Consider the following 12744-nt stretch of genomic DNA (forward strand, 5'->3'; position numbering starts at 1 on the left):
GGGAGTGGGAGTGTCTGAGCCAGGCACAGGATGTAACCTCCTAGTGTGCCATTTGCTAAGACCATTGGAAAAGCACGGTATTAGGGCGGGAGTGTCCCGATTTTCTAGGTAGTGTCTGTCATGGCTTCTCTTTGTTAGGAAAGGGAATTCCCCAATCCCCTGTGCTTCCCGGGTGAGGCGATACCCCACCCTGCTCCATGGGCTGCACCCACTGTCCATCAAGCCCCAGTGAGATGAACCCAGTACCTCAGTTGCAAATGCAGAAATCACCCATCTTGTGCGTCGCTCACACTTGGGGCTGTAGACTGGAGCTGTTCCTATTCAGCCATCTTGGGACCTCCCTGTTTCTTGTTTTGTTTTGGAAAAACAGGGTCTCACTCTGTCACCCAGGCTGTAGTGCAGTGGCATGACTGTGGCTTATGGTACCCTTGAACTCCTGGGCTCAAGCAATCCTCCCATCTCAGCCTCCTAAGTAGCTGGAACTACAGGCAGGCACCACCACATCAGTCTAGATTTTCAAAATTTTTTGTAAAGACAGGGTCTCACTATGTTGCCCAGATTGGTCTCAAACGTGTGGACTGAAGTGATCCTCCTGCTTTGGCCTTCCAGTGTGCTGGGATTAAAAAATCAAACTCATGGAAACAGGGAGTAGAGTGGTAGCATCAACAAAAAGAGCTGAGCTCTGTAAAACATTTGAAGACATTTATTCTAAGCCAAATTTGAGTGACCAATGGTCTGTGACAGTACCAGGAGATCCTGAGAACATATGCCCAAGGTGGTAGGGCTATAGCTTGGTTTTATACATTTTAGGGAGACATGGAACATCAATCAATGCATATAAGATGTGCATTGCTTCAGTCTGGAAAGGCAGGACAACTAGAAGGAGGTGGGGGGCTTCCAGATCACACGCAGATTCAAAGATTTTCTTATTGCCAGTTGGTTGAAAGAGTTATTATCTAAAGACCTGGAATCAATAGAAAGAAATGTCTGGGTTATGATAAGTGGTTGTGGAGACCAAGATTTTAATCATGCAGATGAAGCCTCCAGGTAGCAGGCTTCAGAGAGAATAGATTGTAAATGTTTCTTATCAGACTTAAAGACTGTTCTGTCAATCTTTTTTTTATGGAATGCTTCATGAATTTGCATGTCATCTTTGCACAGGGGCCATGCTAATCTTCCCTGTATCATTCCAAGTGTACTATATGTGCTGCCAAAGCAAGCACTATTTTATCAGTCTTAAGGGCTCTGTATTGATGTTAATGCTGGTCAGCTGTATCTGAATTCCAGAAGGGAGGAGGGCATAATGAGGTATGCCTGATCCCCACTCCCCATTATGGCCTGAACTAGTTTTTCAGGATAACTTTGGAATGCCCTGGGCAAAGGGGAGGACCCATCAGTCAGCTAGAGGGTTTAGAATTTTATTTTTGGTATGCAGTGTTTACCAGGGCCGGGAATGGAGGTGACTGGGGAGGAGGAGGAAATGGGTAGATGTTGGTCAAAAGATACAAACTTGATGTTAGGAGTAATAAGTTGTGGAGATCTGTTGTGCAACATGGCAGCTATAATTAATAAGGTAGAGTATATTTGAAAATTGCTAGAGAGTAGATTTTAAATGTTATCTTCACACATTTAAGTACGTGAGATGATGAATATGTCAATTCACTTGATTTAATCATTCCACAATGTATTCATATATCAAAACATCACGTTGTACACCATAAACCTACACAATTTGTTATTTGTCAATTAGAAAATGAATTACCAGCCTGGGCAAATAAGCAAGACCCTGTCTCTAAAAAAAATAAAATAAAATAAAATAATTATCCAGGCATGGTGGCATGTACCTGTAGTTCCAGCTACCCAGGAGGCTGATGCAGGAGGATCCCTTGAGCTCAGGCATTCGAGACTGCAGTGAGTTATGATCCTGCCGCTGCATAACAGCCTGGACAACAGACCAAGACATTGCTTCTAAAAATAAAAAATAATAATAATTAATCAACTTTAGAAAAGAAACAAATAAAAATAAGAATCTACCGGTAAAATGGAAAAAAAATTACCATTTACTTAGATGACCTATGAAAGCCTTTTCATTACAGCTCTAGAGTTATATAATCAAGTTAAAAGTTGGTGATTTGCATAAGTGGCATTAGTCTGGCTCTATCACATCACTGCAACAGTGTGGCAAGCCTACATAACAACTGTTTTAGTACTGACTGACTGGTTAAGTTAAATATTAAAAGCTAGTGTCCTTGTACAAATGCTGCAATATAACAAAAGCCCACCATGAGTTTTGCTTAGGCCTTTCCTTAGCCTTAAAGTATGACAAAATAACGAAAGAATTCTTAACAGGGCCCATTTAGGATTGCACAAATTTTACTGGGGGTCTGAAGAAACTCTCCAGGCCTTCCAAAGTTTATTGGAAATCTGAAGGAACTCCCCAAATCTCTGTGATTTAGCAGGAGACAAGATAAGTGCAATCACCCCAACACTTGGCACTTGGACCCATTTAGATTAAGTAAACTTACTGAGGCTCCAGAAGAAGGTCTCCAGGACCCAGACCTTAGTTATAGATTAAAAGAAGTTAATCACTTAGTTATAGATTAAAAGAAGTTAATGTCTTTAGATGAATGCACACTTACACAAAAACATATAGCTTAGAAGTTATATAAGCTCTGAAAAACTTTGTAATTTTGAGTTGGTCTAGTGATAATTTCCAGGCCTTCTCCCTGTAATCAATTACAGAAATAACTGTCTTCCTCCCCAGTTCATCTGCATCTCGTTATTGGGCCACGATAAATAGCAGCCTGGCCCTAGTTTGATCCAGGAACAAAAGGAAGCAGAAAGATTGAGTGATTTTGTTGTGACCCATCACAAAATCAGTATCAATACTGTGGTGGTGATTTTTTTATTATTATTATTTTATTTTTTCCAAAATAGGGTCTCACTCTGTCACCCAGGTGGGAGTGCAGTGGTGAAATCTCGGCACACTGCTACAACCTCTGCCTCCTGAGTTCAGGTAATTCTCGTGCCTCACTCTACCGAGTAGCTGGGACTACAGGCACACGCTACCACACCCAGTTAATTTTTGTATTTTTAGTAGCAACAGGGTTTCACCATGTTGGCCAGGTTGGTCTTGAACTCCTGGCCTCAAGGACCCTCCTCAGTCTCCCTGAGAGACAGGACTAGCTGGATTTCTTAGGCCAACTAAGAATCCCTAAGCCTGGCTGGGAAGGTGACCACATCCACCTTTAAACATGGGACTTGCAACTTAGCTCACACCCAACCAATCAAGTAGTAAAGAGAGCTCACTAAAATGCTTATTAAGCAAAAACAGGAGGTAAAGAAATAACCAATCATCTATCGCCTGAGAGCACAGCCAGAGGGACAATGATCAGGATGTAAACCCAGGCATTCCAGATGGCAATGGCTACCCTCTTTGGGTCCCCTCCCTTTGAGTGGGAGCTTTCACTCTATCCTGAAACTGCACTCTTCTGGTCCAACACTGCTCGAGCTGAGCTTTCCCTCGCCTTCCACCACTGCTGTTTGCCACCGGTCGCAGATCCCCGCTGACTTCCATCCCTTAGGGTCTGGCAAAATGTCCGCTGTGCTCCTGATCTGGTGAGGTGCACATTGCCACTCACAATCGAGCTAAAGACTTGCCATTGTTCCTGCACAGCTAAGAGCCCGGGTTCATCCTAATTGAGCTGAACACTAGTCACTGGGTTGCACTGTTCTCTTCCGTGACCCACGACTTCTAATAGAACTATAACACTCACCGCATGGCCCAAGATTCCATTCCTGGGAATCCGTGAGGCCAAGAATCCCAGGTCAGAGAACACAAGGTTTGCCACCATTTTGGAAGCAGCCCACCACCATCCTGGGAGCTCTGGGAGCAAGGCCCGCCTGGTAACAACCGGAAGTGCTGGGATTACAGAAGTGAGCCACCACGCTGGTCCTGCGGTGGTTATTCTAACAAACCTCTGTGTGTGCTTGGTGGGAGAGAATCCAGTGTAGGATTGCTCTGACAGTATAGCAATGGATTATTTTAACACTATTTCGTTATTTATCTCTCCTTGGAACTAAATTTGAAGTTTCAGCAGTGGATCTCCTTTCAATAGTTTGTTCAGATTTCAGTTCCTTTCATTCCTACTTAGAGCTTTCTGGCTCTAAAGGCAAATTTCTGAGTTAACTGAGTGACTCATTTCAGGTGAGTGGGAACAAAAGCAAAACAGGAAATAATTACAATAACAAGGGCCAGAGACACACCTATAGGTGATAAGACTGATAACAAGTCAGTGTCTTTGTAGAACACTTAATTTCTGAAAATGTTGCATAACGTTCATGCTCATCTGGTATTTTAACACAGTGTTTCACTTTGGCATGGTCTGTTCTTATGTGACTAAAGAACTCCTGAGTCTTCTATTTGTTTATGCTGTTTTCCATAAAAGGAAATAGGGGTGAGAAATAGTGAAATGGCTCCATCCAGATAGTTAAAGCAATATAGAGTTGCACAAAACTAAACTCACCTTAAGATAAATGGACATTGATGTTTTGGTGCTCTAAAATTGCTCCAAAACATTCTTTGTAAGTTATGCATACTGTTTAAGGGTATTTATTAGCTGTGGGCCTCAGACAAGTGGTTTAGCCATTCTGTGCTTCTGGTTTTTGTGTTCGTTTGTTTTCCCTCTCTCAGCAGAATCATGTTTCTTTATCTGTAAATTGGAGTAATAACAGTACGTTCTTCAGAAGGATGTAATAAGGACTAAATGACTAAAGTGCTTGCAGCAGTGCAGAGCAGTACATGAAGTAAGGACGTGTGTACTAGCTATCATTGTTACTGTTGTAGGAAAAAAACAGGTTCTTGTCACATGACCGGGATAATTGAGGCACAGGGACACACTGTAAGGTTAGTAGGGCAGGATTTATTGAGTGAAAAGGAAAAAAAAAAGAGAGAGAGAGAAATAGGAACTCCAGCAAACCGAGAGTCCTTCTAGCAGGTTTTCCCCCTCAAAGATTGAATCCCAGGTCACCACACAGGAACAGGAGCGGCCAGGATCCTCACCACTGCAAATAGCGTGAACTTCCTGAGGCTTCACCCAGTCCTCCCAGTGCGCAGGTGGGTATTATTCAGAATCGGCTGGGAAAAGGCAGGCTTCATCCAGACCAGCAGTCTGGTTTCTCAGCCTTCAGACTGCTTTAGGCTTGAAGGAGGGGTTTCAATGGGAGACTCTTGGCTGCCTCCTGTCTCTGTCATTACTGTGTCCATCCTGAAGAGTCATCAATAAGACAGATGGGCAAGAGATTGTGACTTCATTTTAAAAAGCAAGAGAGAGAGAGAAGCATCTCCACCACCACCCCACCCCCGACCCCCCTCCAAAACAAAAACCTTCCAACAGCTATGGGTAAAACTGAGACAGAACAGAGACCCCTCTTTGAAGCCTGTGGGTCCACTCCCCTCACCCGCAGGTCCCCTCCTGTCTCCCTCAGCATGGAAATGAAGGAAAATCTTGAGTTCCTTCCAGGGAAATTTCAGACACCTAGCTAGCCTTGAGAAGTAAATGAACAGCTTGTTTGGAGGCTGAGGCAGGAGAATTGCTTGAAACCAGAAGGCAGAGGTTGCAGTGAGCCGAGATAGTGCCACTGCACTCCAGCCTGGGCAACAAGAGTGAAACTCGGTCTCGAAAAATAAAAATTAAAAAATAAATAAATAAAACAATAGCCAAGGAAGTTAGAGTCAGATGTTTTGTTCTCTATAGAAACTAAAGATCACACCTTAAAATATGTCCCTGAATTGTCGGAGACCCAGATCCCCACCAAATGGATCTGCTGGCACATAGAACTCAACTAAGGGGGAATGGAGGACTGAACTCTGATGGCTGTTCTTCTAAATCTCTTCCTCAGGGGCCTGACGGAGGTCACACCCACAAGTCAGAGCTAACATTCTTTTCTGCTGATCTCAAATTTTTGTACAAAGCTTAACCTCTTTAACCAATCGCAAATCAGAAAGTCTTTGAATCCAGTCTGGGTGTGGTGTGTCATGCCTGTAATCCCAGTGCTTTGGGAAGCCACAGTGGGAGATGGTTGAAGACAGGAGATCAAGACCAGCCTGATAAACATAGCAAGACTCCGTCTCTACAGAAAATTTAAAAAAGCCGGGCATGGTTGTGCATGCTTGTAGTCTCAGCTACTTGGGAATCTAGAGGAAGAAGGATCAGGCCTGGTGCAGTGGCTCAAGCCTGTAATCCCAGCACTTTGGAAGGCCAAGGCAGGCGGATCACCAAAGGTCAGGAGTTTGAGACCATCCTGGCCAATGTGGTGAAACCCCATCTTTACTAAAAATACAAAAATTCTGTGCGTAGTGGCAGGCATCTGTAATCCCAGCTACTGGGAGGCTGAGGCAGGAGAATTGCTTGAACCTAGGAGGCGGAGGTTGCAGTGAGCTGAGATCACGCCATTGCACTCCAGCCTGGGTGACAAGAGTGAAACTCTATCTCAAAAAATAAATAAAAATAAAAAATAAGGCGGGAGGATCACTTGAGCCCAGGAGTTCAAGATTATAGTGAGCTATGATCACACCACTGCACTCCAGCCTGAGCAACAAAGCAAGACCCTGTGTCGAAAACAAAATAAAACCAAAACACCTGCCCATACAGGATATTAGTGACACAGTGTTAGGGACCACAGGTTTTTAGGCTCCCATGCAATAGAAATTGACAGGAGACCAAGCAAGTTTCCCAAACACAACTTTGTTAGGGGCTTATGCTCAAACACAAGGGAAAGAGCACTGAAGTGAGGAGTTCTCCAGCTGGCTCCCCAAGGACAGGTCTTTCTAGTGTTTTAAGAAGGGTGACGTGAATAAGCACGAGGTACACAAACGTCGTGACATGTGTGTGGTAGAGCACAGGGTGTGCAGATACAGTGTGAAATCATTTTAGTACATACATCACGTGATCAAAAAATGGCAAATAAGCCCTTCCCTGGGTGGAGATTTTAGTGTAATAATGAGGCAACTCTACAGGGTAAAGATCATCATTCTTCTGGTCTTGTATTTGTGTGGATGATAGAGTTGACTTCCTTGACTAAGACTTAGGGTGGGATGCTGCTTATCTTAGTTTCTTCAAAGTCCTGAGATCAGTGGGTATGGCGCCTTGAGTAAGATGATGGGATGCTGCTTATCTTCCTTTCTTCAAGGTCCCCAGGTCAGCAAGTAGGACAGAAAAAGAGGAAAATTATGTATTAACGGGGGTGGAGGGACCAAGTCCCGTCCCTAATCTGTCTCAATATTAGGACAAGTGCAAGGCCCTCTTTGCATTAAGCCTTCTGTTAAGATGCTAAGGAGCCCTAATGGGACAGAGAGAAGGTAAATTTGGCTGGGATTCCAGAATGGGCCAAGTAAGTTGCTGAAGTGAGCAGGGAGAGAAACATTTTGGGAAATCTTGGAACTTTAGGGGATAGTGAAAGAGGGGAGGTATTGAACTTTCTTCTTTCCTCTCTCCCCTTACCCCTGAATTACAGAGGATGGGGAAAAAAGTTGGTTATAGAAAAAACTTGAGCTGCTTTACCCCCAGCCTGCCGGAGTAATCATTTTAAAATGTAAAGTCTTAAACTCCCCTTTTTACACCCTTTAATGCATTCCCATTTCACCCAATAACACTGATCATTATTTTGGAATGAATTAATGGGAGAGGGAGTCCGACATGATGAATAAATGTAGTCCTTAGAGAGAGATGGATTTATGAGAACGCTGCTGGCAGGAAGGACAAACCCTTGCTCACAAGTTACAGTCTGGGATTTTCTTATTCTTTTCTCTCAAAGCCCTCACATTTTCTCCTCCTTGCCTGTTCCACATTCCCAGAGGAACCTGATCCCCTCAGGACAAAGCTGGATAGGGCCTCTGTTGAGTCAGTTCCAGCCTCTCCTCTTTATGACCTCAAGAAGCAAGTGAAAACCTGTCTCCCAAGTCAGAGTGCCTTACATACCTAAAGGCTCACCTAGGTCAGGACATGCACAGATAGGATCCCTTATTGTTCAAGCACAGACAAAGCAACATAGCCCAGCAGTCAGGAGCACAGGCTTCACAGATGCATAGAGCAGAGTTGGAATCTTAATCTGGCCACTTCCAAGCTGTTAATAAACCTTTCAGAATATCAGTTTCTCATCTGTAAAATGATGACAGGAGAACCTACTTGAGGGTTGTCAGGATACTTAAATGTGATGCCTGGCACATAGTAAGTACTCAATAAATATTGACTATTGTTAGTACTAAAATCGTAATTCTAGAAGCTAGATACATAACTTTCTCTCTCCCCTCTCACATGCAAGAGAGTGGAACACAAATGTTCTATTGTTCTACTGGCCATGATAAAATTCAAGCTAGTTACAATATTTAAAAAATAACCATAGTTCCCTTCATCATAGTTAACTTCAGATGGTGTAACACAGCAGTCCCCAATCTTTTTGGCACCAGGGACCAGTTTCATGAAAGACAATACTTCCTCAGCTGGGGCTGGGGCTGGGGCTGGGGCTGGGGTTGGGCGTGTAGTTATACAGGCATGAGCAGGGCAGGAGAGGGCTGTCCCCCACCCACCAGGAATGTCAAGTGATGGTTCAGCAATTATCATGCTGCTTCTCTAAAAATGATAATTAGGCAGCCAGGAGAGACAATCTCCTGATGGTCCACACCTGTTAACACTAAACATGTTCCTTGAATGCAGACCCCATGGAGAAGCAGCTTCTCAGGCATGCGTGTTAAGAGACAAAATGGCAGGCTAGGCGCGGTGGCTCGCATCTGTAATCCCAGCACTTTGGGAGGCCGAGGCAGGTGGATCACAAGGTCAGGAGTTAGAGATCAGCCTGGCCAATATGGTGAAAGCCCATCTGTACTGAAAAATACAAAAATTAGCCGGGCGTGGTGGCACTGCGCCTGTAGTCCCAGCTACTCAGGAGGCTGAGGCAGGAGAATCACTTGACCCCAGGAGGCGGAGGTTGCAGTGAGCTGAGATCACGCCACTGCACTCCAGCCTGGGCAACAGAGAGAGACCCTGTCTCAAAAAAATAAAAAAAGAGAGAGAGAGACAAAATGGCAAAGTATGATGTTCCAGGGACACACGCCACCGGAAAGGAAAAAAACCTCAGATAAGCATGTGTGTAGCTCCCTAAACACCCTGTGTGTGCTCAGTCCCAAAGAGTAAGGAAAGCACTGCACATGCGGAAAGCCCACCCTAAGGAAAGAATCTTGGGAAAGAGGCGAGCCTTTAAAATCCTAAGATCATGGTTAAATGGGGACTTGATATTCTTTTTCTCTCTTTGACCTTCAGGCACCCACTTGGATCTCTTCCGAGGGTTCTTTTCTTTATTTCCTGCCTTAAAGCCTTTTTAAATAAACTTCCATTCCTGCTCTGGAACTTACCTCAGTCTCTTTCTGCTTTATGCTCCTCAGTTGAGTTCTTCCTTCTGAGGAGGCAAGGACTAAAGTTGCTGTAGACCTGTATGGACAGCTGCTGGTAACTCAGGGTAACTCTGATCTCTTCCACTGCTAACAGGGTGGGGCAGGGGCGGGCAGGGGCGGGGGGCAGAAATGGTTTCTGGATGAAACTGTTCCCCCTCAGATCATCAGGCATTAGATTCTCATAAGGAGTGCACGACCTAGATCCCCTGCATGTGCAGTTCACAATAGGGTTCGTGCTCCTATGAGAATCTAAGGCTGCCACTGATCTGAGAGGAGGCAGAGCTCAGGCAGTAATGCTCACTTGCCAGCTGTTCACCTCCTGTGGTGCAGCCGGGTTCCTAACAGGCCAGACTGGTACTGGTCCGCAGCTCCGGGGCTGGGAACCGCTAGTGTAACAGTTTATTTTCCCTGGGCCAGGACAGCCTGTGGAAACAGCTAGGAAGACAGGGTTTCTATTATTTCTACCAACTCCAGCCGCTGCCCCACACCCACTACATCCACATTCTGAGTATTTCTAACTTAGATCTTATTTTCTCCTCAAATAAAGGAGAATCTTTAAGGGGTGAGGTAGCTCACAGATAACTTGGGTATCCTCCCAACCTTGTCTTTCAGCTTCCCGGTCACTACAAATGGCTGCCACCTCCTGACCCATCTGTACACTCCAGTCATCACTCACCCAAGCCTCACCATACTGCTTCACAACAGCCTGGCTTCTTGTGAGCAGCCCTACCCAGGTAGATCTGCTTCTTTCTTTTATTATTATTATTTTTTTAACTTCATTTCTTCTTTCTAATAAACCTTTTGCACTCCTAAGATCTGCTCCCTTCCAATCTGTCTCTGTCACTGCTGCTGGTACTCAGCAATCAGCTTGCCTCACCCCCATTTTTTAGGCAGAGCCTGAGCTGTTTCTCAGAGGTCTCAGAAGTCCCAGCCTGTTCCAGCCCCAGTGTGCAATAAGAAATACTGTTTTTGGGCCAGGCGTGATGGCTCATGCCCATATTTCCAACAACTGAGGAGGCTGAGGCAGGATGATTGCTTGAGTCCAGGAGTTCAAGACTAGCCTGGGCAACATTGCGAGACCCAACCTCTAAAAAAAAAAAGAAAAGAAAATAATTACAATTATGAAGTTAGTTGTGGGCTTGCAATAAATTTTTTTCTTATTTTAATTTTTTTAAAAAAGAAAAGCAATACAGTTGTCTCCGGTTATCCATGGGGAATTGGTTCCAGGACCCAACAGTGGATACTAAAGCCAGCAGATGCTCAAGACTCTTACATAAAATGGCATAATATTTGGATATAGCCTACACACATCCTCCGCAGAGGACGTATATACTGTATATTCTTTTTCCCCAGAAACAGCCAGGACGAACTTCCATATACTTTAAATCATACCTAGATTACTGATAACACCCAATACAAGTAAACACTATGTAAATAGTTGTTATACCGCATTGTTTAGGGAATAATAACAAGACAAAAAAAGTCTGTACATGTTCGGTTCAGACACAAATTTCTTTGGAGTATTTTTGATCAGTGGTTGGTTGAATCTGTGGATGCAGAACTCATGAATACAAAAGACCAACTGTCTATTGTTTTTGGCTTTCATTCCAGCTTCCTGACACAGAGCTCCTAAATTATTCTAGTTTCCTTAGTGTTAAGGGTGACAAAAGCATCTTTTGTTATAATATTTGTCTTTTGTACAGAACTCCTAAAACTCTTGGAATTTTCTAAGTGATCGAAATTTCTTTTGTTCCTCTTAATAAGCCCTTTGGCTCACAGCTGAGTTTGTGCTAATGAGGTGATCTTAGGGTGGAGCCCCTAGATAACCTCAGGATGGGGTCAGTCACTGGAAAGACCGAGTGAGATGCAATAAGCTTCCAGGTTGCTGAACACTTGGAAGTACTGGGAAGGAGGGTGCTGTGCCAGAGAGGGGATGGAAGATCTACAACCTCATACCTTGTCCTATCCATCTCTTCATCTGGCTGTTCATCTGTATGCTTCCTATTATCCCTTATAATTGGAAAATGTAAGTAAAGTATTTCCCTGAGTTCTGTGAACCACCCTACCAAATTAACGAATCCAAGGAAAGGAGATATGGGAACCCCGATTGATTGATTGATTGATTGAGATAGGGCCTGGCTCTGTTGCCCAGGCTGGAGGGCAGTGGTGCTATCTCAGCTCACTGCAGCCTCAACTTCCTGGGCTCAAGCAGTTCTCCCACTTCAGCTTCTGGAGTACCTAGGTATACAGATATGGGCCACCACACCCAGAAATTTTATTTTATTTTATTTTTCTGTTGTTGTTGTAGAGATGTGGTCTCACAAAAGACCTGTTGCCCTATTGCCCAGGCTGGTCTTGAACTGCTGGGTTCAAGTAATCCTCCCACTTAGGCCTCCAAAAGTGCTGGGATTACAGACATGAGCCACCATGCCCAGCTGGAACCTCGAACCATAGCCAGTCAGTCAGAAGTACAGGTAACAATCTGGGACTTGCAATTGACATCTGAAGGGGGGACAGTCTTGTAGCACTGACCCCTTAACCTGTGGGATCTGACACTAATTCCAGGCAGATAACATCAGGATTGAATCGAATTAGAGGACACATAGTTGGTGTCTGCTGGAAAATTGTTTGGTGTATGCAGAATGTTGGGACAACTAAGTTCCTCTTCAAAGCCTCAACTTCCTGGTCATAAGCTGTAAAAGTTTTAAATCAACCCTACCCCCTTCTTCCCTGCTTTTTCTCTTAGCAAATCATGCATTTACCTTATTTGAGAAGGTTTAAGTCTCAGTCAGTTGGGATCAGTTTAGATTGTGCATCCAACCCCAGTCAATAGGGGAAGGACACAGAAACAGGAACTACGTTAGGGTTAAAAGCTCCTTCCCTCCTTTGTTCAGTGTGCTCTTGCGAATGCATCAGGCACAAGCAGCACCCTTCTGCAGAAGTGAAGCTGCCTTGCTGAGAAATTTTCTGTCTAAGTGCTGGTTTCTTTTGGCTACGCCAAGCACTTGTTTCTAACACAGAAAATCTCCACATAGCTGGTCACAGAACTGTTTTGTGATATGTGAGAGTAAAGAGGTAAAACAGTTTGTTTTTGACTTTATACCCAGAGAATCCATTTCCTTCCCCCTTCCTGAGATCCCAAGAAACCCACCCTAAATCTCCTTGACCCCTTCTCATGGAACATTGGGGTAAACAACATTTCTCCCTCCTTCCGTTGATCTTCCAGCCTCTGGGGACAGATGCATTCCCAAGTAGCATCAGCAACTCTTCTCTGGGGATCTTGCTAAAACTGTAAT

The 12744-nt window shown here is 44.3% G+C and overlaps 1 non-coding gene across 1 annotated transcript; it reads right to left on the minus strand.

Moving 5' to 3' along the window:
- Positions 1 to 1116: 1116 nt before the first annotated feature.
- LOC111539379 lies at positions 1117 to 1223 on the minus strand. The gene has a single exon (XR_002730655.1). It is a non-coding gene; the product is annotated as a U6 spliceosomal RNA (small nuclear RNA).
- Between the last annotated feature and the right edge of the window lie 11521 nt (positions 1224 to 12744).

The sequence above is a fragment of the Piliocolobus tephrosceles genome, chromosome 1, assembly GCF_002776525.5.
Source record: "Piliocolobus tephrosceles isolate RC106 chromosome 1, ASM277652v3, whole genome shotgun sequence".
Taxonomy (NCBI): domain Eukaryota; kingdom Metazoa; phylum Chordata; class Mammalia; order Primates; family Cercopithecidae; genus Piliocolobus; species Piliocolobus tephrosceles.